The sequence below is a fragment of the Cyprinus carpio genome, chromosome B9 (assembly GCF_018340385.1).
Source record: "Cyprinus carpio isolate SPL01 chromosome B9, ASM1834038v1, whole genome shotgun sequence".
Lineage (NCBI taxonomy): Eukaryota > Metazoa > Chordata > Actinopteri > Cypriniformes > Cyprinidae > Cyprinus > Cyprinus carpio.
In genome coordinates this window covers 13,122,740-13,148,646 of record NC_056605.1, presented here as the reverse complement: position 1 = coordinate 13,148,646, position 25,907 = coordinate 13,122,740, and the positions used below count along the sequence as shown (strand labels likewise).

At 37.4% G+C, this 25,907-nt stretch overlaps 1 pseudogene; it reads left to right on the top strand.

Annotated features, from left to right (window-relative positions):
* The first annotated feature begins 648 nt into the window (after positions 1-648).
* On the top strand, positions 649-22,207 carry LOC109097087 (annotated as a pseudogene).
* The last annotated feature ends 3,700 nt before the right edge of the window (positions 22,208-25,907 follow it).

The following is a 25,907-nucleotide window of genomic DNA, read 5'->3' as shown; positions in this document are numbered from 1 at the left end:
GGGGGGTTGCAAAAGCACAAGTTGAATGGAAATTAAGAATTTTTGGATTGTCTTTATACAAATAAATCCTAAAATATTTGATAATGATTCTGAAGAAGCAAGACAGCAAGGCTAGTCACTTGGAGTAAGTTAGGAAAGATACTAGATACCTGAGCACGAGTAAACTAATACTGGAATAAAGTGTGTCACCATTGCTCACCCTGTCTGGACTGTATAATTTGAATTTGTAGACTTCTTCTCAGAGATGGTCATATTGTCATAAATCAGTCATAAATCAAGCATATATATATATATATATATACACACACACACACACACACACACATACTGTATATACTGTATATGTAAATGAGAATCTATCTATCTATCTAGATTACTGCTTCTGCACTGGACATTCATAATGTGTCGTGTACTACCTGATCCTCCAGAAATTGTAGATCAGAACCGTTTTTTTCCTGTATGACAAGGTTCCTGACTCAAGCCCCAGGCGACGTCACTGAGTGGGTGATGAGCTCTGAGTGTCTAACACCACGAGAGAAAGGTCCCCAGCTGAAGGCAGGAAAAAGCGTGACGAGAGGAGCACGAAATGCCTTCTAGACGTCTACCTGTTTGGATCAGGATGAGATCAGCAGCAGTCACAGAAGGGGCGCGCGCACACAGGCTCAGCATGACACTCAGATCTACAGCTTTGCGCTTCAAAAGAACAACTGAATATTTTGCATTCCAAACGGAAACTCTTTTTAAATGTTCTGGCATTTTAGTAGTTCAGGAGGTTTGACTGCATTCCATCAAGCTCAAAATCTAAGTGCGCTTCTACCTGGATTTTTCCTCCTTATTTTATCTAGTTTTGCTGGATGAAGATCTCCAAGAAGTAAGAATGAAGATGCTGACCACTTTCCAAGCGGATTTTGCGATCGTCCTCACCAGATGATGTGCTTCTTGGAAGTGTATTATTCAGGGGTGCTGAATCTCCTCAGAAATTATCAAACTTTCTCCCAGGACAAGCCTCTTTCATCTCTGGACTAGTTCTTCAGCATCAGACCTCATACTTTTGTCCTTCGAAAGGCATCTGACAATGACGATTCCACTTTCCAGAACGCAACTTGCCCTCTTCTTTATCCTGCTTTGTCCAGTCAACATTATCGGGCTCTGGTGGTAAGTAATATCTCACGCGCGCGCTCAATCGCCTTTGGAAATTCCTGCAAGCTCCATATTTAAAGCTCGATCAGTGGGGTTAGTGGGGAACTTCAGCCTGATAGTTTAGAGATGATCGAATATGAAAACATGACAACACCGTTCCGGGTTATCACATAATTATTCACTGAAGCAACATCCCTAGGCACTCTTAACAATAAATAGTTCTCAGGTTCGGCAAACCCCCCTCTTCTTATCATGAAACTTCTTGCTGTGTTCCAGAGTGGTTATGGTTCTATAGAGGTTATAAAAGTTCTTAAAGTTACATATAGTTTCTTCAGATCCTTATGTTGGTTGCTGGAGTGGCAAAGTAGCATAAAACAGATTGTTTTATAAAGAACTAAAGAATGAAAATCTGTTTGTGGAACCTTTGAAAGTTATTTTGCGGCAACAGGCTGTAAAGCATTTCGTTTCTGTTTCACATTTATTGTTTAGAGTGCATATGGTACAGTATTGGAATTACAGGCCTAAAATGAATTTCAATATTATACATATCAAATATGACTTATTTACTGCTCACTCTATGAAACTATTAATTTTTTTTTAACATACACTTTCCATTGAGCACTTCTCACAAAATGAAAATAATAATAAAAAAAATGTTAAGAATAAGAATTAATTATTCACAGTAAATAGCGGCATAGATTATATAAAATATTCAGATGGCATTTAAAAAAAAATATTTAGTTAAACTTTAAAATGACTTTCTAAAAAAATACAAGTGGATCAGGAGTTTATTCTAGATAACTTAATACATTTGAAATCTGTACAGGGAAATTTACTGTTTCCAGAAAAGTAGTTGATCATAGCTTCCATGATCATGGGTTTACTAAGGGTTAAGCTGTACTCTGTTTCAGAGGTAGACACATTGGGGGTCAGAGTTGGAATTTTAGGTGGACCTCCGGGCTGTAGGTGTCATTATAAACACTCCTCCTTCCCTTAACACTCTGAAATGCACAAGTTTGACAAGAGGGAGATTGTTTGCTAAACAGTGCATTAACAAAAATTACGCATTACCTTTATCAATGGTGATGTTTAGTTAATCAAATTTTCACATTTTCACATTAACAACAAAAGTTCAGCTGCACTTAAAGCTCCCCTCACACTTTTTACGCACACATACTCTCCTTCTCTCATACACCTGGAGGTCTAAAAAAGTTTGCAGAGACAATGATGCTTTCTTTGGGGCATGACACATGCCATCACAAACCTCTCGTCTGGGGCTGGGCTGTGCCGAGGGTCTCTGACAGACAGCGTACCATTCACATGCTGAGGCTGAGAGGAGATGAAACGGAGGCAGATAAACTGGCTCTCAGGACTCTGATTGTGCTCTGATTTGCGGGGCTGAGAGCTGAGTGCTTGAGGAAGAGATGGGAAGCCTCACCTCTTCTGGAGTCTTCGGGGTCATGTGCTGGCGACCCGCCAGGAGTCTGTCGGACAGGTGTGCGTGTTCACGCGACATACTCTCTCACTTTTATGTCTCTCTCTGTGTGTGTGTGTGTGTGTGTGTGTGTGTGTGTGTGTGTGTGTGTGTGTGTGTGTGTGTGTGTGAATACACTCTCAGTCAACATTTAAATTTAAATGCCCGTGTGTGACCCAATCTGTGTGCACACTCACCTTATTATGTTAAAGCAGTGGTTCTCAACCTTTTTGACTTGAAGGCCTCCATTATCCAATTCAATATTCAAAAGCCCCTCATATAATATTTTCTTTGTAATGTTCTGCTGTGTAATAATGACAAAGCTACTTGTTTACAAACTTTTTATTAGCAGAAACTGGGAATGTCTGTATGTTAAATTAATTATCCATAATCATTTTTTGTTTCAGAATTTTTTACTTCAATAAAAACAATAGATTGCAATTACAATATTAATTCAATGTTGCAATGAAATAGGGGATTTTTAATACAATTTATATTTAGTTAGTAAAAAATATTTGTTTCGCTTACACCTCAAGTTTATGTATATTTTAGGATTTTAATTGAATTTCAATATTTTTATTTAGTATTTTTTATTTTAGTTCAAATAATTTTCCTGCTCCCCTGGTTGAGGGCCACTGTGTTAAAGGGACAGGTCATTCAAAAATTACAGTTCTGTCATCATTTACTTACCCTCATGTAGTTTTAAGCATGTATAACTTTATTTCTTCTGTGGAAACAATTAAGATGAACTATTCTTTTTCCATACAGCGAAAGTCAATGGGGTCTAAAAAACAACACTGGTTCATATTGGCTTTCATTGCATGGACAAAAAAGATTTTTTTTCAAAATATCTGCATTGTACAGAAAAAAGAAAGTAATACAGTACATGTTTAGAATGACATTAAGGTAAATAAATGACAGACTCGTAATTGTTTATCCACTCATAGGTCTCCTATTGGACCTGACCGATGTATATTAGTGTGTCCCAGACTGCACAATCTCCTCTCCAATGTTCAATCTGGGAGAAGCGAATCTCATTTGGAGAATAGAGAGATAGCCAATCAAGCGGCCTTGAGAGATGGATCAGATAACGATTAGATGACAGCTGCTTGGCCCGTTTGGCACACGTACAGTGTTTCACCTCAAGCATTCATCTGCTGTTCTCTCGTACTTTGGGTCTGTCCCATCTGCGTGTGACAGACAGCATCGTAGTGATGGAGTTGCACAGTGCCGTGGTTCCACTCGCATGATTTAGTGGCACGCTCCAAGAGGAGATTGTGCCATGGCTCTGCGCCACGCGCCACAGAAGTGAACCCAAGCCACTCTGTGCAGTTCCAGCCCTGTCGTGACTGACTTCATATCCAGCATACTACTTGGGGGATTAAGTAGGGATGAATTTCGCTATTTCACAAAGTGAAAAAAGAAGAGACTTATCTGTAACCATGCAATTCATAATGTAACCTGAGGTCTCAGCAGGCGCAGAGGACGACAAAGAACTAGAAAAGATAAATGTGCATGTGTATGTTCGCACTGATTATTTGGATAACTTCTCTTAATCACAGGTCCCCCCTCCGTTTCCCCCTCTGCATTATCTCTCTCATACATCATGATGTGGCTGTTTTTGGATATTCCTGATTGCACAAGTTGGGTACATCTTTTTCCATGTTATGATTAGGCCCCATATCGTGCTTATCCCATCCAGGAGTCTCACCAGATAAAGGGCAAGCAGAAAAGAGTAGCTTCGAAGCTGTGAGGATGACGGTAGGTCTAGTGGTCTTCCTCTGCCAGATGCCATTCTTATTCCCCGATTAAAGTCCTAATGTGAATCACTGTATGAGAAATGGCAGAAGTGATCTTAGAATAGTCATCATCATGTCAAGATTGACTCTTTCTGCAGGACATGTTCCATTGTATTTTGTTATGTTGTTGGTCGTGGCTGGTTTCGATTAGAGCCATGGAAGGGATGGTTCATCAGACATAGACGAATATCTTCATCTCTGTATCACCCAAGCCATAATGTGACCACATATGCAACCCAGGGCCGCTTTTGTGATATTCAAGCTCTCCCTTAAAAGCCAGTGCTTTGCCTCGCCCCTTTTGACAGTGAAACAGGACTTGGAAAGAGAGAGTCGCTCCAACACTGTCTGCTCTTTTACGAGTCTACACCTCCTGCTGTAAAATGTGGTTCCATTATTTGAGCAGTGATCCTGGCGCTGAGAAGCTCACCGGTTTGTAGATAATCAGAGGCTACAGAGGAGAACATTGTATCTGCATTATTATCACGCAGGGGTGTGTGCGTCATAGATCAAGATCTGCGAGAGATACTAATAGAGGCTTTATTACATGCCTGTCCATTCAGCACTATGGAAACCTTGACACTGGCCACAGACTTTTCCTGGTGGGGCGCTAGACTGTCAAAATTAAATTGAAATCAAACTTAGATTTAAAATTTTTGAAGAGAAACATTGTCAGACTGTCATAATAAAATAAATGTGATCAAATGCATTGCCAATAAATAATAACAAAAGATGAAAAAGAAATCTGGAGTCACGGAGGGTTTAAACATGGGTTACTGTGATCAAAACAATGAGTCACATATGCCTCCTAACAAGATCAACATTTTATTTCTATTTTTAAGGAGATTAATAGAGATGCTGAGATACAATACTGTGCTTGCTAACAATATCATAAATTACCAGGTGTTTTTGATGAATAAATACTGCTTTACAGTAGTGATATGCATAATACACTGTGATGTTTAGCATTAACATCTCTTGGAATTTTTTTTTACTGTAGGCGGGGTCCAAAATGAACACTCTTCAGGCGCCGAATGAGAGTAAAATTTGACATTGGTGAGCATGTGCCAATTGGCCTGCAATTTTATTAGGAACTGCAACATAATACATGGTTAAAGTCAAACTGTAAAAACAATAGTCTGACCTTCACTGATTTGAGAGACATGTGTGATTCAGAAGAAAGACTACAAACTGTCTACTTATTTTACCTCAGTGGAACACTGACCATCAAAAAATTTAATGTTTATAGGTTTATTGTACTCCATGTGGCCAGACATATGTGGAATATACCTCACATTAGACCACTAAAACAAATATGAGCATTTGAGATTAGAGAAACAGGGAATGTCTGATGTGATGCTAGTGAGAGAGAAAAAAAAGAGATTTAACAAAAAAATACATTTCCTTTGTCATATGGAGAAAAATATATTTTAATACAATTAAATAATATTTAAATAAGTTAAACTTAAGTAAAATAAATGTAGTATATAAAATGCAATTTTTTAATGTGTAATGAAATGAATCTGAAGTGCCCTTTAGTAAATGTAAGCATATATCACAGCAAAACACACTCGTGCTGCTCTGTGTCCAAAGACTGTTGAATGGTCGTATGTAAATGAAATATTAGGCCTATCAAGATGGGATGCATCACTTGTAAAGCCTGTTATCTCCCCTCTCATATTTCTTATCAGACCGCCATGGAAGGCGACTGGCAAGAGTGTCGGTTTGACTTTTTAAAACAAACTCGCACGGCAGATGAATGTTATTAGTCTGAAAGATTAGCCTTGACAGGGGTGAATGAAAAGCAATGAGGTATTCGCACAGAGCTCTGCTCCCCCATACGGCAACGTAATGATAAAAACCGACTTCAGCTGCACGGATCACAGACGCTGAACTCCAATCCAATATGGCGAGAGTTATTAAAAAGAAAGAACCGGAGGATTGTGCCGTTCTCACATTACGTCATAGCGACGTTCACGGGAAGCTCTGGCAGCCCGCTCAACGCTTTGGACCAGAGGCTCTTCTCCCATTAGCAGTTGAAATAAACAATTGATTCAAGTGTAAAACACACGTCTGTCGTCACTTTTGATAAAAACCCAGCAATTAGAGATTCAGCTTTTTTGCTTTAAATGTTATCTGTTTATGTTCAAAGGGGTAATTCGATTACCGCTGACATTATAGTGTGTCTGACTCTAGTAGTTGTCTTTTTTCTGTATATTTTCTTTGTCATCTGCAAGGAACAATGAGTACGCCTAAAAACCAAGAAAAGCCCTAAACGAATGAGGATTGGCTCAGACCTTAATGTGAACCCTTGCGGTAAAGCAACAGAACATTAAATTTATAATGCTGTTCATCATTTAAAGTGGTTTGTGTGCCGTGTGGTTTGAGAAGATAACCGCACTTTATCTTGTGAAACCTTGTGTGTTAGTTCAGATGAGTCAATCTGATGAAGCTTTGTTCGTTTCAGGGCAGTGGGGAGTCCCTTGGTCATGGACCCGAACAGCATCTGCAGGAAGACCAAACGTCTGGCGGGCAAGCAGGCAGAACTGTGCCAGACCCAGCCGGAGATTGTCAACGAAGTGGCCAAGGGCGCCAAGCTGGGCGTGCGCGAATGCCAATACCAGTGTCCGCTTTCGACGCTGGAACTGTACCAGCCAGAACAACATCGTACTTTGGGCAAAGTCCTCCAGCAAGGTGAGCATGTGTCCTAATAGGGTTAATCAATCTTTGTCTCGATTATGGGTCAGCGACGTCTTTCTGAGGCCGTGAACTCTGGCCCTGCGACCTAGAGACCCCCTGTGCCCTCATTTCAGCATGTTGGATCCAAGTTCAAGAGAGAACAAGGACAGCTGTTGTGTCCAGTTTACCTCAGTGCCTTTCTTCTGTGTTAAATTGCTCTCTAAAAACGATCCCCAAATTGCATAATCATTGATCGGCCACATATTTCAGCCCTTTGAAGAGTAATAAACTAACATGGCCTCTACAATTATTAGGCCCTCCGCAGGGTTCATCCCCTCCCTTCTCACGTTGGATTTACCTTGTTCAGTTGAGGCAATTATTCTGCCTCACAACAGCGGTGTTGATGCTAAGATGTCTGTCATTATCTAATATTTTGGAAACATTTTTCTTTTTTTGCAATCCGATCAAGAGTTGGTTTGATACATAATAGGCATGACATGTAAATGCATCTTGTAGTTTAGGCCACAGTTTACTTTGGTAACACTTTATTTTGACAGCCCACATTCTACTAACTATAAGAAACCACTTTGCAAGTACATGTGAACTTATTTACTGACCCTAACCTAACAGTCTATCCCCTTTTTGGCTTCCCAATGAGTATACATGAGCATATCATTAAAGGCTAGGTCGGTAGTGAAATTGATGGTGCATGTTTGCTCACCTTTTCTGTTTGTAAACGGTCTAATTGGTTGTCACCAGTAGAGGGAGCTACTTGGGGCTGAACATAGTCTGCCCTCAGCCAACAGGGTATGATATTAAGATGGTCAGTACAATTTTTTGCCTAATTTCATTTCACATGAGATTTCTCTTTAGACATGCCCATATCACCAGCAATGTAGAGAGATGCAGGCTCTGTCATATCCAGATCTGGGCGCTTGAGAGTTCACGCATTTGTCCTCCAGTGTGGACGTGTTCACACATCGGATGCAACATGATTCCTCTCTGTCTGCATCAGCCCACTTAGACTGAGCACTGGAGACTGCCTCACAAAAATGGGGTAATTAAATCATAAATTCCTCTGTGTCTATAGTGAGGCTAAGTGCTCTTCTGTTTTTCATGCATTTACCACAATTACCCGTGAGACTTGGCTCTAATGCCCACGTGTCAGAGCTGAGATCCTCTGCTAAGGCAGGTTCACTTCCTGCACCAAGTGATAGGGTTTGTACAAAGTGTCTCACATATTTTCTTCCATTGCTAAATAACTGGGGGCTATTTTCTTCCCTATTCAAAACATGTAAACCAGAGCTTGTTTTCTTGGCCCAAGGGAGCGGCCTCCTAATGCCAGAATTTGCTGGAAATGGCTGCCGGCTGCTCTTACATGTTGTCTCTGAGGTTGTAATGCCGGTCGTTTAAAATTGCTCCGAGACAATATGCGGTTCCATTTAGAAACCCACGAAATTGTTAAGGATCGGCCATTGTGTTGCGTAATTTTGCCCTGTAACCTCAGGAATGGGGCCTCATTCTTTTTGTGCTGTCAAGGTAACCTCTTGTTTATGTCCTGTGTCAATAAATGTGTTTGGTATTGGGCTTTTTGTCTGATGCACAGAGGTTACTGGACGTTTTACCCCTCAAGCTTCAAGTCTCATAATGACAACAAGCATGCTCCTATAATCACAAGTCAAATTAAAATGTTATTAAATTATACTTTTTATTATTGCATAAATGGTGCGAGGAGAGGCAGTGGTTTTACCTTGTTTTTATAATTTCATTATTCTAAACATATATATTTAAAAATTAAGCTTTTTGCACTTAATATTATTCAATATACACTAATAGGAACGCTTTTGTTGTGAACAGACTCTTATGGCATACAAAGGCTTGCATATATGATAAAGTAAAAAACAGTTAATATATTCCTTTAAAAGTACTATAGTACTATCAGTTATATTTAAGATTCTGTCGTCGTCTATTTATATATCTATTTTAAAAAATCTAATTTGATCCGATGTCAAACGCTAAATAAAATATCAGACAGAAGCCCTACGGCAAGTCTTTTTCTCTTCCGTGCAATCAAATATTTGTCAACACTTCAACTCTTTTTGATAGATCGTTTTAATATGCTTTATTTGGTTGCTCAAGAAAAAGAATATTAGCCACTACTGAAAACAGTTGTGCTCGGCGTTAATGTAATTGTTGGGACATTTCTTTGTGTACTTATTTTTTTCAGGAATCTTATTTAGTACACTGATGAAATACAAATTTCAACAGAACAGGCCTTTATGTTGAAAATATATACAACATACATAAATAGTATATATATATATCATATATAATATCATATTTTTATATATAGATCCTCCTTAAATATATATATATATAATATCTATGTATATATAATAGTTTTGTTTTTTTCGCAAAAATGTACAAGTCTATCATCGTAAAAAAAAAATAAATTTACTGCATCCTTGCTGATAAAAGTAGTATTTTTGTTTGTTTGGTAGTGTATATAACATAGGCGAAAATTAGTTCTTTGTCTCATCACTCTTATATGAAGTTAATAGGTCAAAAAGCATTTCTTTTCTTTGGTCACAAAACATCTTATCTAGCATAGACCAGATTTTGCCAGTAGTGCCATAGGTAGGTGCATGATCCCCGCCCCTGGTACATTCTGTAATGGGACTCAAGGTTTCTCACCCTCTCTCCAAATTTGTAACTACTGAAATACCATCCTTGTTTCCACACATTGGCCCCTTATGTTCAGCAGAGATGTGTATGGTAAGCTTCATATTCTGAGTTGTGAGCGTGGACTCAACAGTTTGAACTACGTTAAGGCTTTTGCTCCGTGCTATGTTGAAAAGAAAAAAAAAAATGAAGCTAGGGAGATCGATAGCGAGGAATATAAACGAAGAAAAAACGAATAAAGTAAGCGTCAAGGCTTTATATCAGAGAAACACAATTCAACAAGTTCAATTCACCAAGAGCCTGGAGGCCAAGACGATCACTCATTTATGCAACGCATCTAAAGACTACTAATTCTACCTTTCATTTTCTTATAATATTACCATTTCACACCGCCAGATGGCATGCTAACAGACCCAATCACATAACCCCACATGTCCCGATTTCTTTCAGGGGGTCCTATTTCAAGAACGTGTTATTTTCCTAATTTCCAAGCCCCACCCCCGTTTGGAACAGGTTCATAGGCCAGTGTACCTCCAGGGCATTCGAACGAACCTGGCATGAATATGTGTTTATCATTTAATAGGGACAAAAGAGCCAGTCCTAGTAGGTGTAAGGGAGTCCCCTTGTGCCGCAACAAGAGTTTTGGACACTATTGCAGGAGTTTGCGACAGTACAATTTGACATCAGAAAGCTCACTTCAGTTTTGTGCTAGTGGTGTGCGAAAGCGAATTTTCACAAACTCTTGAATCTCGATGTTTTCCTAAGTCCACGTTAAAAAAAGGTCGACATATTTTACGCGCTTCAGGTGTCCTGGTAAATAGTTTTGCAGTTGGTATTAATGCATCATTTACTTACTGTGTTGTAATGGCCCCAGATTTCGAGTTTTACGACCAAGAATTTGAGTGGTACACTCTGAGTAGCCTGAAGCATTACCATGAGACGGTGAAGTTGAGTTTGCTGCAAGTTTGCCTTTCAGTTGATAAAAGTGAAATCCAAGGTAATGCATAACTAGCATCGCTGCGGCCAACATTTAGATAGGTTGTTCTCTCAATGCCCTCGCTGCATGCAGTCCAGTACATGGTTGGTCAAAAATAAATCACATCAAATGATTCCACCACCCGTCAGCACTGGTGGAGTGCAGCACTGGAGGGCCCGACCTGCTCATCCTACGATTTTCCATCTGAGCCACCGCATATCTATACATTGACGCCAAAGATTGAGTAGTTAGAAACTAGTTGTCTACTTTCCTCACAGGACATCCCCATTTCTGGATGTAAGTTGTCTCGCTCCTCTCGTTTTCTAGGCATTTTCCTGGGCATAGACAGCTGCAACAAAATCTGTCGTTTTGGAATTTGTGTCTTGGAGCGAAAAAATAAGAGGAAGCTTAGGTGAAATCAAGAGACTTTTTACCCCTCGGTACTGTCAAATGACAACCTCCGTCTTTATTGAATGTATTGGATTAAATATAGTGTGGATCCAGATGTGCCCATTTTGTCCTTTGGTAGTATTTTCAATGTTTGGATGTCTAACAACTGTATTACAAAATAGAGGTTTGATTCCTGATATATGTCCTGACTTTCCAAAAATGCTTGAGTTATATTAGAATGTATATCCCATGAGGTCTGAACTCCTGGGAAATCACCGGAGGATGTTTATGTTATTTATTGTTATATTTTATTATCTCGAGATTCCTCGGAATTAACTCATGAGATGACAAACACTTAGTACATTTTAGTAATTTAGATGGTAATTTGTTAATATTAATTCTAAGCAAGTTCTGGATTTTCTCTGATTCGTCTAAATATATTTAATCAACTATGTTTATTTTAGAATAAATCTGTACCCAACAAGCCCAGCATGATGACATCAGACTGTGCTTTGGGGGATCTTAAAGGGATAGTTCATCCAAAAAATTAAAATTCTGTCATAAATTACTCCCCTTCATGTCGTTTGCCATATACCCATAAGACCTTGTTGTTCTTTCTTTCGGAAACACAAAATTAAGATCACTTTACTCAATGCGAAAATCCGGGAGGGACTTTTCTGTACCCCTGTATAGAACAGCAATGTAACTACCGAACGTTCAAGATCCAGAAAGGTATTAGGGACATCATTTTAAAACAGCCATGTGACATCAAAGGTTCAACCGTAATGTTATTGAAGCTACAAGAATACTTTTTTAGATGCAATATAAAACAAAAACGTAATGAATTCTGATATTCATTCGATTTCCCTCTCTTTCTTGTCAGTCTTCGACGGACTTTCACAAGAGTACCATGATGCAAAAAAGTATTGCTTCGTAGCTCAAAAAAAGATGACGCAACAACATTATGTCACAATGGTCCTTACTAACTTTCTGGTCCTTGAAATGTGGTAGTTTTCCTTGTTTGTTAGGCCTACACTTATTCCATTTCAGTGTAGTATCCTTCACCATTCATGACCAAAGCTATAATATAAAAATGAGGGATAAACATGAAATAGTAGCAGACTACCTGGCTGTGAGTAATGATACATTGACATGAACTTGCAGTTCAGTAATGTGAGTCACATATGAATGTGCAGTGGCCATTTTCCGATGGCTTTCCCCTCCCGGTTTTACAGCATTTGGCCTCCTGTCCCCCAAACATGGCACCCTAAACTCTCGAGGTCTTCCTCTGAGTCCGCACGTTCATGACATAATGCCGCTTTGACTGTCGGGTAGAAGTCTGCTGCGGAGCTTGCCCCAGAGCGGGCTCGAGCAAGAAGTGCCGGATCGAGAGGGTGCATAACGGCCACAAAGGTGGGCACTGTCACAAGCACCCTTCTCGAATACAAAAATGACAAAAGGGACACCCTAGAGTCTCGTGGACAGACACATGCACACGGCAAGCCATTGTAAGTGCACATGAAGTGTTCCATATGGGACAGGGCCCTTTGAGTTCATGCAGTGAAAGATTCATCGTGTGGATTCATCAGACTCATGTCATCACCCGCTGATAAGAATCATTTGTATGTGATTGAGCTATACAGGTTGCCCCGCATGTTTGTTGTGCTTAGGCCTACAGCACATGAGCAGTACCGACACTGAAATACACTGCAGGAAACACTGGCTGTAATCCAGTGATACATGCGCATCACACCTGTGCCAGTTATGCAATCAACAAACTGGTTCAATTGAACATGAAAATGTAGTTTTTTCATATTTCTGACATTGTATGAAAACAGGTCTAAAATACCTGGAGGAAAGCCTCCATAATGGTGAGGACATCTACTAGCAGGAGGTAATAGGACTGTGTGCTAACACCTTGATCAATATTTTGCAATACAACAGAAGTAGTGGCAGATCTTTTCATCTGTATTGTGATGTACATATTGAAAAAAAAATAAGTTTGGGACTTGGTTCTATCAGTCAGCTGTTGATTATATTTTGATGTGGCATTTGCAGTTTTAAGTGGACTAAAATAGTTTGAGAAGTTCTGCATATGTCAACCAATACAGTGCAATATATACAGTATACATCCAATATCAAAATACATTATATACAGTATATAATATATGCATAGGTGAATTTGTTCACACCAATATCTATAACATGTATTTAGAAAATAGATGTGAATTTGCATTTCATTTCGACTTTTAAATATCACATTTACTGGTATCTACGTTCTGACTGGATATGATTTTACCGAATGGCAAAATATCTTTACTGTTTTTGTGATTTATGATCCCTGTTCTTTGTGTAGGCATTATGTAATCAAAATTAATAATTGGAATATAGTGATTCCTGCCACACACATGCAGGTGGTTCATGACTCCTGAACTGAAACCAGATACTGCACTGTGTAGTAATGCACAACAGACCTGCAAAACATGCCAACAGGGTTATGTTGGGTTCATACAGGTGCATCTCAATAATTTAGGATGTCATGGAAAAGTTAATTTATTTCAGTAATTCAACTCAAATTATGAAACACTTGTGTATTAAAATAAATTTCAGTGCCACACAGACTGAAGTAGTTTAAGTCTTTGGTTCTGTTTAAATTGTGATGATTTTGGCTCACATTTAACAAAAACCCACCATTCACTCTCTCAACAAAATTCAATTCAATTCAAGTTTATTTGTATAGCGATTCATTCAATTCAATTCAATTCAAGTTTATTTGTATAGCGCTTTTTTACAATACAAATCATTGCAAAGAACTTTTACAGAAAATTAAGTTTCTACAATATTTAGTAGTTGCTTTTCAGTGATGACTGTCAGTTTATGTGCATATCGGCAGAAATGTTCGGGAAAAATCAATAAAAGACGTAAACAAACAGACGATTAACACTATTATTTTTAACAGCAATTATGCATGAAACTTATAGCAAAAATGTGGTATTTTTGTATGTATTGTCTCTGTGTTAGCATCACCTGAGGTCCTCTAAGGGGTTGGCATCATCTCTTCTCAGGTGTGTCTGGATCCAGACTGGAGCTTGTGTAAATCCTAGTTACCACGGGGATGTGGTAGTTTACAACAGTGAGCGCAAGCTAGATTCAAGTGATTATTTACATTTTGAATATGGATATATTTTTCTTGCAAAAAAAATGCATCGATTCACTACAGGTGGCATTTGTTCACCCCCGGAGCCAAATTGAGACACTCAGTTTTATGGAAGGGCACTTTTTTATTTCACGTCTTTTGGACTGAAGGAATGCAACACCCGTTGAGTGCCATGAAATAGCTGAAAGAAACGTGAATGTAATCTGGATGTACTACATTCTAGAGCCCTGCACGTGCCTCAAATTTAGGCCCTAGCCCGGCCCCTAGAGCCCTGCACGTGCCTCAAATTTAGGCCCTAGCCCGGCCCTGGCCCAAGACGCTCAGAGCCTTGCCGGCCCATGTCCGACAGTTTTATCAGAATTACCGTCCTGAGCTGGAACCGAGCCCGTCTTTTTTTTTTTTTTTGCTATAAAACAGTTCAGTTTTGTATGTAATAGCAAAGTGATTATATTTTGTTTAGTTTTTTTATTAAGTAATTTATACAAAAAATGTTTGGAGCATTTTTTGTTCGTTAAAAATAAGTTTTAGTTTTTTAAAGTAAGGACCAATGAGGCCAGCGACAGACAGTGAGCCTATGTTTGATCAATTTAGCCTTCTCAAATCATCACGGACTGCCTAAAATAAAATCTATAGATACAAAACAGTTCGAGCATATTAACAATGTTTAAAACGTTAAACCTAGATAAATATGCGCTATATCCAGTAGTTTTGGGAGACACGGAGGCACCGGGTGCGATCACTTGCATTTTTTTTCAGTGGATACACCGTCATTTTTTGCTCATAACAGGTAAGAGTAAATCATCTTAACTGCAAAAGGGTCTACTTTTATTTGTGTGCACTCACAATATCAACCAAAACGTGTTGTGCTTATATAAAATAAAGAAAACAAACATGATGCGCTTTCTGCTATCTCGTCTTTAACAGGAGTACAAAAATGAAATGAAAATCAGTGCAAATTCATGCCTCACAGATATGCTAAATATATCTATAGAAAGATTTAAATGATTACTTAACGAAATAAAACAAATCGAAAACAAAAACTATTTCATTATAGGCTAATCATAATCATAATCCATAAAGATGCACTTCTCTTTAAAGGATCGGCAACTTCATCCTTGCGACACAGACTCAGAAAACATTATTTATTAGTAAATAATCTCAAATATCTCCTTACTATTTCCCCTGTCACATTTATGTAATTACTTTTGCCAGTGCTTTGTGGCAAGCTTAAGCCAATTGTGTGTATCTGAACGCAGAAGTGTTCAGCTGCGCTGACGGCACGCACCAAACTGCTGCTGGCAGGACAATAAACACTGTTGAGTCACTCTTGACAGTCCGAGGTAGCACGGTCTCGTATTGTATGAAGCCTAAACCCAAAGGCCCGCGTCTGAACTATGACGTGAAAAATTTGCCCGAAGCCCTGCCCAAGGATGTAAAAAAAGTCGGGCTGAAAAAGCAGGGCTCTACCTTGGGGGTGAGTAAAACGCAGCCTAATTTTCATTTTTGGGTGAACTAACCCTTTAAATCTACTAGTGAAGTATGGCATTATGGAAACGAATATATTTTAGCATTGTATATTTATATTAATATTATAGTATTATATAATTTAGTATTATATAGCTTAATTGTATCAATAAATTTACTACACACTTAACACATAAATATAAACAAGAGGTTGGATAGACAAGCTGTGTCTCTATTGTGCTTTTTTGGAAGCAAAAATATTGGAAAGACAATAGACAAGTGTCATGAATGAATGATGGTGGATGAGATCATTGTAAATATTAAATATTATGCTCTCTGTGCTCAAATGGACTTGCCTTATATCAGAGTAAATATTGCTTTTTCCCCCCACCGGTTAACATTTTTTTGTATAGACATATGCCTAGACAAAGTGCAAGCTGCTGCAAATATTGTTTGCCTGATTTTGCATAAAATTCTGCCATCATGAAATCCTTGAGGGACTGCTATAGATATATTTTAATATATATATATATATATATATATATATATATATATATATATATATATCTATATATATCCACATAATCTGAAGATTTTGTTATGTCTCTTTAGGACACTTTGGATAGTAATGTAGTGAACAGTGTTAGGGTTTGACTTGGTTGATTTTTGAGCGCCAGAAAAGCTACAGGTGTTTTCAGGTGGGGTGCTGTGCATGTATCAAAACAGGAACACACACACATTGTTTCACAGTATGAAGACGACAGTGGGCGTGTGAATGGACAGCTGGGATTAATATCTGTGTGTGTGTGTGTGTGTGTGTGTGCACTCTGAGCTCTGATTCCATTTCACTGGCTTTAATGAATCCCATTCACTGAATCATGCAATGCAGAATTGGCACAGGGCTGAGGAGTGACTGCACGCTCACTGCATTCAGAGTTTACACAGGATAAAAGTCAATCCGTTCAACTCCCTTACTACGAGTTGCTAAACACATCTGTCCTTTCCAATCCTTCCATTCTTTTCTTGTTCTCTTCTCTCTTTTCTGTTATTGCAGAGCATTTGTTTTTATTAACATTATTAAATGTTAGCATTTAATAAATATTTCGAGTGAACTGGTTTTTTTCTTTCAAAATAACTTTTTCGACAGGAAGAGTAACAGGTCATCTTCTTAAAATATATTTTAAACAAAAAAGAACAACAATATTTTGAAATATTATTGGCATTTAAAATAACTGTTTTTTGAGTCTAATATATTTTTAAAATTGGTAGTTTATTCCTGTGATGGCAAAGCTGGATTTTCAGCATCATTACTCCAGTGTCACATGATTCTTCAGAAATCATTTGCTGCTGAAGAAACATTTCTTGTTGCTGAAAACAGTGCTGCTTAATATATTTTGTGGAAATGCTTATAGATTTTTTCAGGATTCTTTGATAAATAAAAAGCTCTGAAGAACATAAATTCTATGAAGTACACTGTCTGTTAAAAAACAGTTTTTTACACTTTTTGAATCAATCATTGCACTGTGTTGTGTTTTAGAGTTAAAAGAAATGCACAGATAATGGCCTAGCAGAAAATTACCAGTACATTTTCCCTTTTTCCTTACAGTGTAGAAATCTTTTGTTACATTATAAATGTCTTTACTGTCCCTTTTGATCCATTTAATGAGTCTTTTCTAATTAAAAAATTACAATGACCCCAAACTTTTTAACTGGAGTGTATAAGTGACAAAAAAATGTTTTGTTTCCATTTTTAGAAAATATTTTAATCTACAAGGTGTGTAATGTCTTTTGTTTATTAATACTTTTCATAGTTTCCATCTTTTTGGATAGATTTGATAAGTAAAGTATTTCTAGGTTCATGGGAACCCTGATTTTGAGGGGTTTGTTTAATTTCGGGTTGTTTGTTTAAAAAAAGATTTCTTGCATATTGAAACATTATGGAACAAGACCTGAATAGCATATGTTCTGATTCGCAGTGCGGCTTATTCTGGTCTGATATGCCATGACCTCATATGGCTCATTGTGCCACAGTAGTGCTGTCGCTGTGGATGAGACTACCTTGTCACAGAAATAGCCCATGCAGCTAGGATATCTGAAGTGCCATAATTATCAGAGTTCGATGAAAAACCCAGCCTGGCCAACAATCAGAAGCTCTCTTTGATGTCTCTTTGTGTGTGTGTGTGTTTTCACAGACATCCGAGAGACAGCGTTTGTGTATGCTATCACGGCAGCGGGTGTGACGCATGCAGTGACTCAGGCCTGCAGCATGGGGGAGCTGCTGCAATGCGGCTGCGAGGCCACACGGAGCAGAGGGCCACCCCCACGTTTAGCCAGTGTTGGCCCAACCGAGGGGGTCAAGTGGGAGTGGGGTGGCTGTGGAGACGACGTGGAGTTCGGCTATGAGAAGTCCAAGCAGTTTATGGACGCCAGGCGGAGGAAGGGAAAGAGTGACATCCGCACGCTGATAGACCTTCATAATAATGAAGCCGGTCGACTGGTACGATATTTCATCTTTATCTTGACACATATAGCCATGAATTAAAAAAAAATTAATAAAAATAGTTTACACAGGCTTTTTACAGTCTTTTAGTGGTGGTATAAATGTAATCCAACCTATTAAATAAGAATATTAAACAAGTATAAGGTGTTAACTTTCACAACCATTCAAAAGTTTGGGGTCAGTAATTTTTTTTGTTTTTATTATTACTTTTATTCAGCAAGGACACATTCAATTAACCAAAAGTGACTGTAAAGAAATTTAAAATGTTACTAAAGATTTCTAAAGGTTTCTGAAGGATCATGTGACACTGGAGTAATGACTGTTGAAAATTCTGACAGGTTAAAAAAAAGTTACATGAAACTTTGTCAGAGTGCTGTATTTAGTTCAATATTCTGTACTAGGATGCATGTGAGAGAACAGTGAATGTAATCTGATATTAAGTTCTTAGTTCACACAAACCTTATTATACATCAGCAATAAATACATCTTGTATGTACTTAATGTTTTTTTTTTTGTTTGTTTTTTTTGTCTCACATAGTATGTCGCCCTCATGCAGGTTTGGTGTAGATGTTTGTTTTTTTTTATGTTCCTGGTACGATATCAATGTGGATAGATTTTTTGCATTGATGCATAGATGATACAAGCACAGTCGTGTGCTGTTTTGCCTGTACAACCCTTAAGAGATAGTCAAGCTTAAATGAGCAGATGGTGCACTTCAAAAGCCCAAGCATGGAAAAGCTTGGAAATGTTATGGAAATATACTTGGCAAAGGCTGGAGAGCACACTATGAACTGAGTTGAGACTAGTTTCCCAACATCACCTCTCTCTCTGTTCCCTTATTTACTGTCTAGATCCATTTAATAGTTACAGGAGTGTCCCTTTTTAAAACTAGGGCTTTCACATTACAGTATTAACATGCACAATTAATTTAAAATGTATATGTATTTATTTGATTTAACATGGAAACTGTTTAGTTCCGTTCTGTGTGATCAGAAACCACAAAACCACTCACATGCACACACTAAAGTGCCTAGCAGAGCAGGCATTTCATAAAAAATCTCAATAAATTATATACACCCACACATATATTCTACAAGTGTCAGTCACACAAACTGCAGACCCCAATAATTACAAAATTTATATTAAATGATTATTTACTTTTTTATACTTTGAAATAAACTGGATGTGTTAACACATAATGATATTTACAAATAATATAATAAACTGTTTAACATAACAGTAAACTGTTTAACATAACAGTAATGAAAGACCTACCTAATACCTAATACTTTTACTGATTAATTAAATTGATCAAAAGTGACACTAAAGCCATTTACAAGGTTTAGATTTCAAATAAATGCTGTAGCACTTAATATTATTAATATAAGGAATGCTTTTTTGTGCAGCAAATCAGCATATTAGATATGATTTCTGAAGGATCATGTGACACTGAAGACTGGATATTGATGCTAAAAATTTAGCATTGCATCACAGAAATAACATTTTTAAAAATATGAAAATAATAATAATAGAATATATTATATATATATATATATATATATATATATATATATATATATATATATATATATATATATATATATATATATATTTTTTTTTTTTTTTTAATTGTTATAATATTTCACATAAATAAATTCAGCCTTGGTGAGCATAAGTGTCTTAAAAAGACATCCTTACAACCCACCACAAACAATCCTTAACAACCCCAAACTTATGGTGTGTTTACATTTCTCTTTTATATTTTAGTATAGTGTGCAATCCAACACACCAATTTAAGTGTGATTGGAGTGTGTCTTTAATATACTTTTTAGACAGGGCAAACCTTTCTTTTTTTTTTAAGCAAACATTATTTTTTATATTTCCATTTTTTCTGCAATTATGCCGCCTACTGTATAATAGAAACCTGTGGTGCATGTGTGTGTGATAGATCATTTTTTTTAGTACAACTACTCTTATCTCAGTTTACTACTTTATAATTCATTATTATTCAGAACTCTAAAGTCAGATTTATGGTTTCCTTCAAGCCATCATCAGTCGGCCACTGGCCAAATCCTCAGATTAGTTATTCACTAGTGTCAGTAGTGCTTCATCTTCCAGAGGTCACTGCCTCGCAGCCTCAGGTCCTGTTAGCATGGGGTCAGTCACCAGTAAACAGGCATTAAGGGGGAATATAGACATGTTTGGCAGATGGTGATTTTCTCAAAGAGCATTCAAATGCCATGCAGCGACTTGTTTGGAATTAAAGTTAGAAAAATGGTAACGCTGCATTTATCAAATGTTAATTTCAACAGGTATAGAACTGTACGAATCTCTGTTTTCAAACTCTCAGATTGGCTTTGGAGTGGCTGGAGGCTAAAGAGGGAGGGGAGAGATGAGGGTAAATTCCTTCTAAATAGCTTCTCCTTTTATCTCACTGAACTATCTTTGTGTCTTGAACTGCAGGCGGTGAAGAATTATATGAGAAACTGAATGTAAATGTCACGGGCTGTCTGGCTCTTGCACTCTGAGGACCTGCTGGAAGAAAATGCCTCACTTCCGCGAGGTGGGCGACCGCCTGCTCGAGCGCTTCAATGGGGCATCCAAAGTGATGGGTGGGAATGACGGTAAGACTCTCATTCCAGTGGGACAGAACATCAAACCTCCAGATAAGCAAGATCTCATCTACTCGGCCGAGTCGCCTGACTTCTGCCTGCCCAATCGGAAGACGGGTTCTTTGGGAACGCGTGGGCGGATGTGCAACAGCACGGCACTGGACGTGAGTGGATGTGACCTTCTGTGTTGCGGGCGGGGCCACTGGGATGAGACGGTGGTCCTGGAGGAAAACTGTCTCTGCCGTTTCCACTGGTGCTGCGTGGTCCAGTGTAAAAAGTGCTTGGTCAGGAAGGAACTCAGTTTGTGCCACTAACCGAGAACCCTTATGAATAATGGGATTGAGAAGAGCGATTCCAAACAAGGACAAGAACAAAAGAATCTAGAACATTCCAGATTCATGCATACACATTTCAAACCCTGAGGCTTTGGGAAAGCCTAGAGGAGTGTCTGACTTGTGATTCACCCCTCAGAAAACCCAGGACCGCTAGTCTCAATGACTACTCAAGATTTAGGAGGGGTTCTTCAGCTGTGAAGTCGAGACATTCAGAAATTTTCTCATCAGAGGGCTTTTGTGTGTATTTCCTGTTAGATCAGCCCCGTATACAGTATATTATGAGTGCAGACTCAATGAATGAAAACACATCCACATCAGCACCGCAGCTATGGTGTAATGGCTGTTTATTCTCTGAAGTGACAGAACATCAAGAAAAGGATATTTGGCATATGCCTCTGTAAAGCTGGCTGGATATGGAACAACGACGATTATTTATAAGCATTTAAAATCATCATGACTACTTCTTGTGATTAATGCCCTGTCATTTTCTTTCAAAAGCACTTTGCGAACTTTTAACAGAAAGAGTAAAAACTCGTTTTACTCTTAAACTCAAAGGTAAAAAGCAAATGCAAGAGAAGCAACATGTAAAAACTCTTTATCTTTGTGAGATATTTAATCTATGGGGCTTTTAATGCACTTTTACTGATACTGATCACTATTTTTCATCGGTTTGCTCCTTAGTGAAATGCATTTTCAGTGGTTTGTTACAGTTTGTGTGGGTTTTTAAGAGTTTGTATATTGTTGACCTCATATGAAAACCTTAGTATGCTAACACTGCTCAACAGTTCTCAAAACCATTCACAACTGATCATTAATTACAATAATCACAGGAACATATGAGAAATGGTCATTGTTTTATCACTTTTTTTTAATGGATCTCTCACTGGAGGGTTAATCAAGTCAGGGCATCAAAAACATCATTTCAACACCATGTTCAATAAATTTAGTGTCATCAAAATGCATTATGTTTGAAATATAATATTTATACAGTTAATGAAATCAGAAAACAGAAATTGTCAAGAAACAGACATAAAGAATGCAGAGCTTCAAGCTACTTACAGGGTCAGCCATGAGACTTTCATCAAGTGTTAATCTCAAGCACCCTGTCCTTTGTTTGGAATGTATTGCATTTTTGGAAAATACCTTCACAATGTATCATCTGGAGTTTGTGCTTGTGAACCACAGACCATTGAGAAATATAATTTTCACATGCATTAGTTTTAGACGCATAAGCATAATGGACTTGAGACTGAAAAATGACAGCATGTCCACTTAATGTAAATTAAGATGAAATGCATTCAGCTCTATTTATCTTAGACTTTGTCTATTTATCTTAAATTTGTAGTTCATCTCTTTTACGCAACCTCATATCTGAAAAAAAACATGGCAGAAAGATGTGAAAGATTATTTACTGCTCTTCAAACAACTGTTTATAAAGCGATCTTGCAATAATTCATACCAGAGCTGTATATTTTGGATATTTAATCACAATGCATTTGAAAGGAAGATTTCAGATTTGAAAAACTGAAGACTGGAAGTGAGAATCATTCTTATAGCTGCTCATCACTGAATAAAATACACAAAACTTGTTTCCTCGTTATTTTGTCGTATTTAGTAGTTTTTCCTTTCTAATAAAGTACTTAGAATTATATAATCTGTTAAAATATTTTAATTGCATTTTTTTCATAACTAATTAAATATATATACAGTACAGACCAAAAGTTTGGAAACATTACTATTTTTAATGCTTATATATATACAGTACAGACCAAAAGTTTGGAAACATTACTATTTTTAATGCTTTTGAAAGAAGTTTCTTCTGCTCATCAAGCCTGCATTTATTTGATCAAAAATACAGAAAAAAATGTAATATTGTGATATATTATTACAATTTAAAATAATTGTTTTTAAATTTATTATACTTTAAATTATCATTTCTTTCTGTGATGCAAAGCTAAATTTTTAGGATCATTATCACATGATCCTTTAGAAATCATTCTAATATGATGATTGATTATCAAAGTTGGAAACAGTTCTGCTGCTTAATATTTTTTTCAGAACATGGTGATACTTTTTTAGGATACTTTGATGAATAAAAAGTAAAAAAAAAAAAAAAAAAAAGAAGCTATGTTTTTAAAATATAAATATTTTGTAATAACAATATACACTACTGGTCAGTAATTGGGGTCAGTAATTGTTTTTCTTCTCTTTTTTTTTAAATAAAATCAATACTTTTATTCAGCAAGGATGTGTTAAATTGATAAAAAGTGATAGTAAAGAAAATATATTATTAGAATATATATTATTAGAGTTTTTTTTTTTTTTTTTTTTGAATAAATGCAGCAGAACTGTTTCCAACACTCATAATAAATCAGAATATTAGAATGATTTCTAAATGATCATGTGATAGACTGGATGTTACATGTGACACTGAAGGCTGGAGTAATGATGCTGAAAATTCAGCTTTGCATCACAGGAATATTATTTTTTTTTAAGTATATTCAAATAGAAAACTATTATTTTAAGTTGTAATAATATTTCACAATATTACTGTTTTTCTGATATATTGATCAAATAAATGCAGGCTTGATGAGCAGAAGAAACTTCTTTCAAAAACATTAAAAATAGTAATTTTTCCAAACTTTTGGTCTGTACTGTATATATATATATATATATATATATATATATATAAATATACAGGGTTTTAATTGATAAAGTGAGACTACACTAAGTATAAAATGTACAAATAAATATATTCAGACTGACAGTCAAGATCTGGTGAGAATCCATTTCCAAAGGTTTGCATCAATAGTCTTGTCTTTGTCTCTCATTTTTCCTCAGTGATAACTCTCACATGATGTTTTGACTGGGATATGATCTCATTTCAGACCTATTTATATAGACATCATAATGAAGCTTATGTCACACTTTCCTTTCACTGATGTTAAACAAATCGTACAATTGTTCTAACTGGCTCACTTCACACAGGGTCAAGGCTCAATGCTTCCCACCTCGCTCTCTCGCTACGGCAATTCAGAGATTTCAGCTTAAAGTGTATCGCTTTGCCACTCAGCAGAAGAAAGGTGTTGTTTTGAGTTATTTACACAGTTGGAAAAGACTCCCTTTGTATTAGTATGAGTCCTGCAAGACGGCACAAGTTCATATTTTCCAGGAATTTGGGCTGCGTAGCCAACAGTGTTAAAGATAGAGGGGAAGATGGAGACTGGGAATGTGCCAGGAGCGGTGGTGAGGGAATGAGAGACAGAGAGAGACACACACAAACATAGACAACCCATCATACAGTCATTCCGCAGACAGCCAATAGATTTAGAAGCGTTGGTATTAATATAGCTGCTGTGTTTCAATGTACTTTAACACACACACACACACACAGTGGCTGTGGAATGTGCAGGATGAGACAATCGTTCTGTCTTTGCCTGCTGATAGTAAAACATGCAGGGCACTAATGAAAGCCTGCCACTGTGGGTGGATACACGGCATGATGGGAGACACACTCATTTCCTCTGATCACCCAGACAAAGAGGTGCAAAGATGCTCAGACGAAAGGCCATGAACTCTAGTTGCAAGCGTAGAGGTGGTAATCATTTAAGCTGATGAATAATTAATTTATGATTCAACATTTTTGCAGTAATGGAAATTTTGCTGTAGGATTTATATCAGTATTAGAAAAAAAAGTGGCTTCTCTCGCTATGGAATGCACAGACAGGAATTGTTTTATGTGCATGTGTACACAGGTGCATGTGTGTGGCAGATAGCCTGAGTGAATAAAACTGTAACATAATACCACCATGCGTCCCCTTGTTCTGACAACCAGTCTTTATCTAAATAGAGATGCTTGCTTTAGGAGGACATACTCATAAATGTCGAGCTGTGAATAAAGGCTCTGAAACCTCGCAGGAGATTTTATCAGGAGGTAATCAGTCTAATTACAACTTGGGCCCTGTCAGACTCTATTCTGTGAGTCTGTGAGGTGCATGATGGGATGGAGGAGTGCACTGTACAAAACTTAACCTGTACTTATGGTATGTTCATGGCCACTAGCTGCTGTACTTTGTTACAATTACTGTGACTTAACAGTTCAGGTCTAGTGCATTACAGTAATCTTTACTCATTACAGTAATAGTGTGATTTCCGTAATACTATGCTGACGCTTATGTTCCCAGAATGCATGGCAAGAATAACTTTAATTTGTAGTTGTTTTTTCTACTCTAATGATTTTTTTTTCCAACCCAGGACAACGTTCCTTGTTGCTCACCCTGATGGCATTTTTTATTATAATAGTTATGATATTTTTTTACTATAACACACTCACATTCAGAGGCGTCATGCCCATTCGAGGTGCCCCCTCAGATTTTTGAGCCAACTGGTTTTTGAATGCAGCTTCCAATAGACAAAAAAAAAAAAAATTTGCCGATTAATATTTTCTATATTAAATACAGTTTGAATACAATCACACCAGTGTGATTAGATCGTTCAGTGCGTCATATCATCAGCTGCTAAATTCATTGTCTGCGTTCGCTGGCTGGTGCTGAGACAGAAGCGTTTGTAAAGCTCTGCATTATAACCAATCACACACGATGCTGTTGAGCTTATGAATACAATGACCAATCAGAAGTGTTCAGATGAGTCATCGCTAAAATGCCGGTGTTTTCTTCACTCGCTCGCTGACTGAATAACTCTT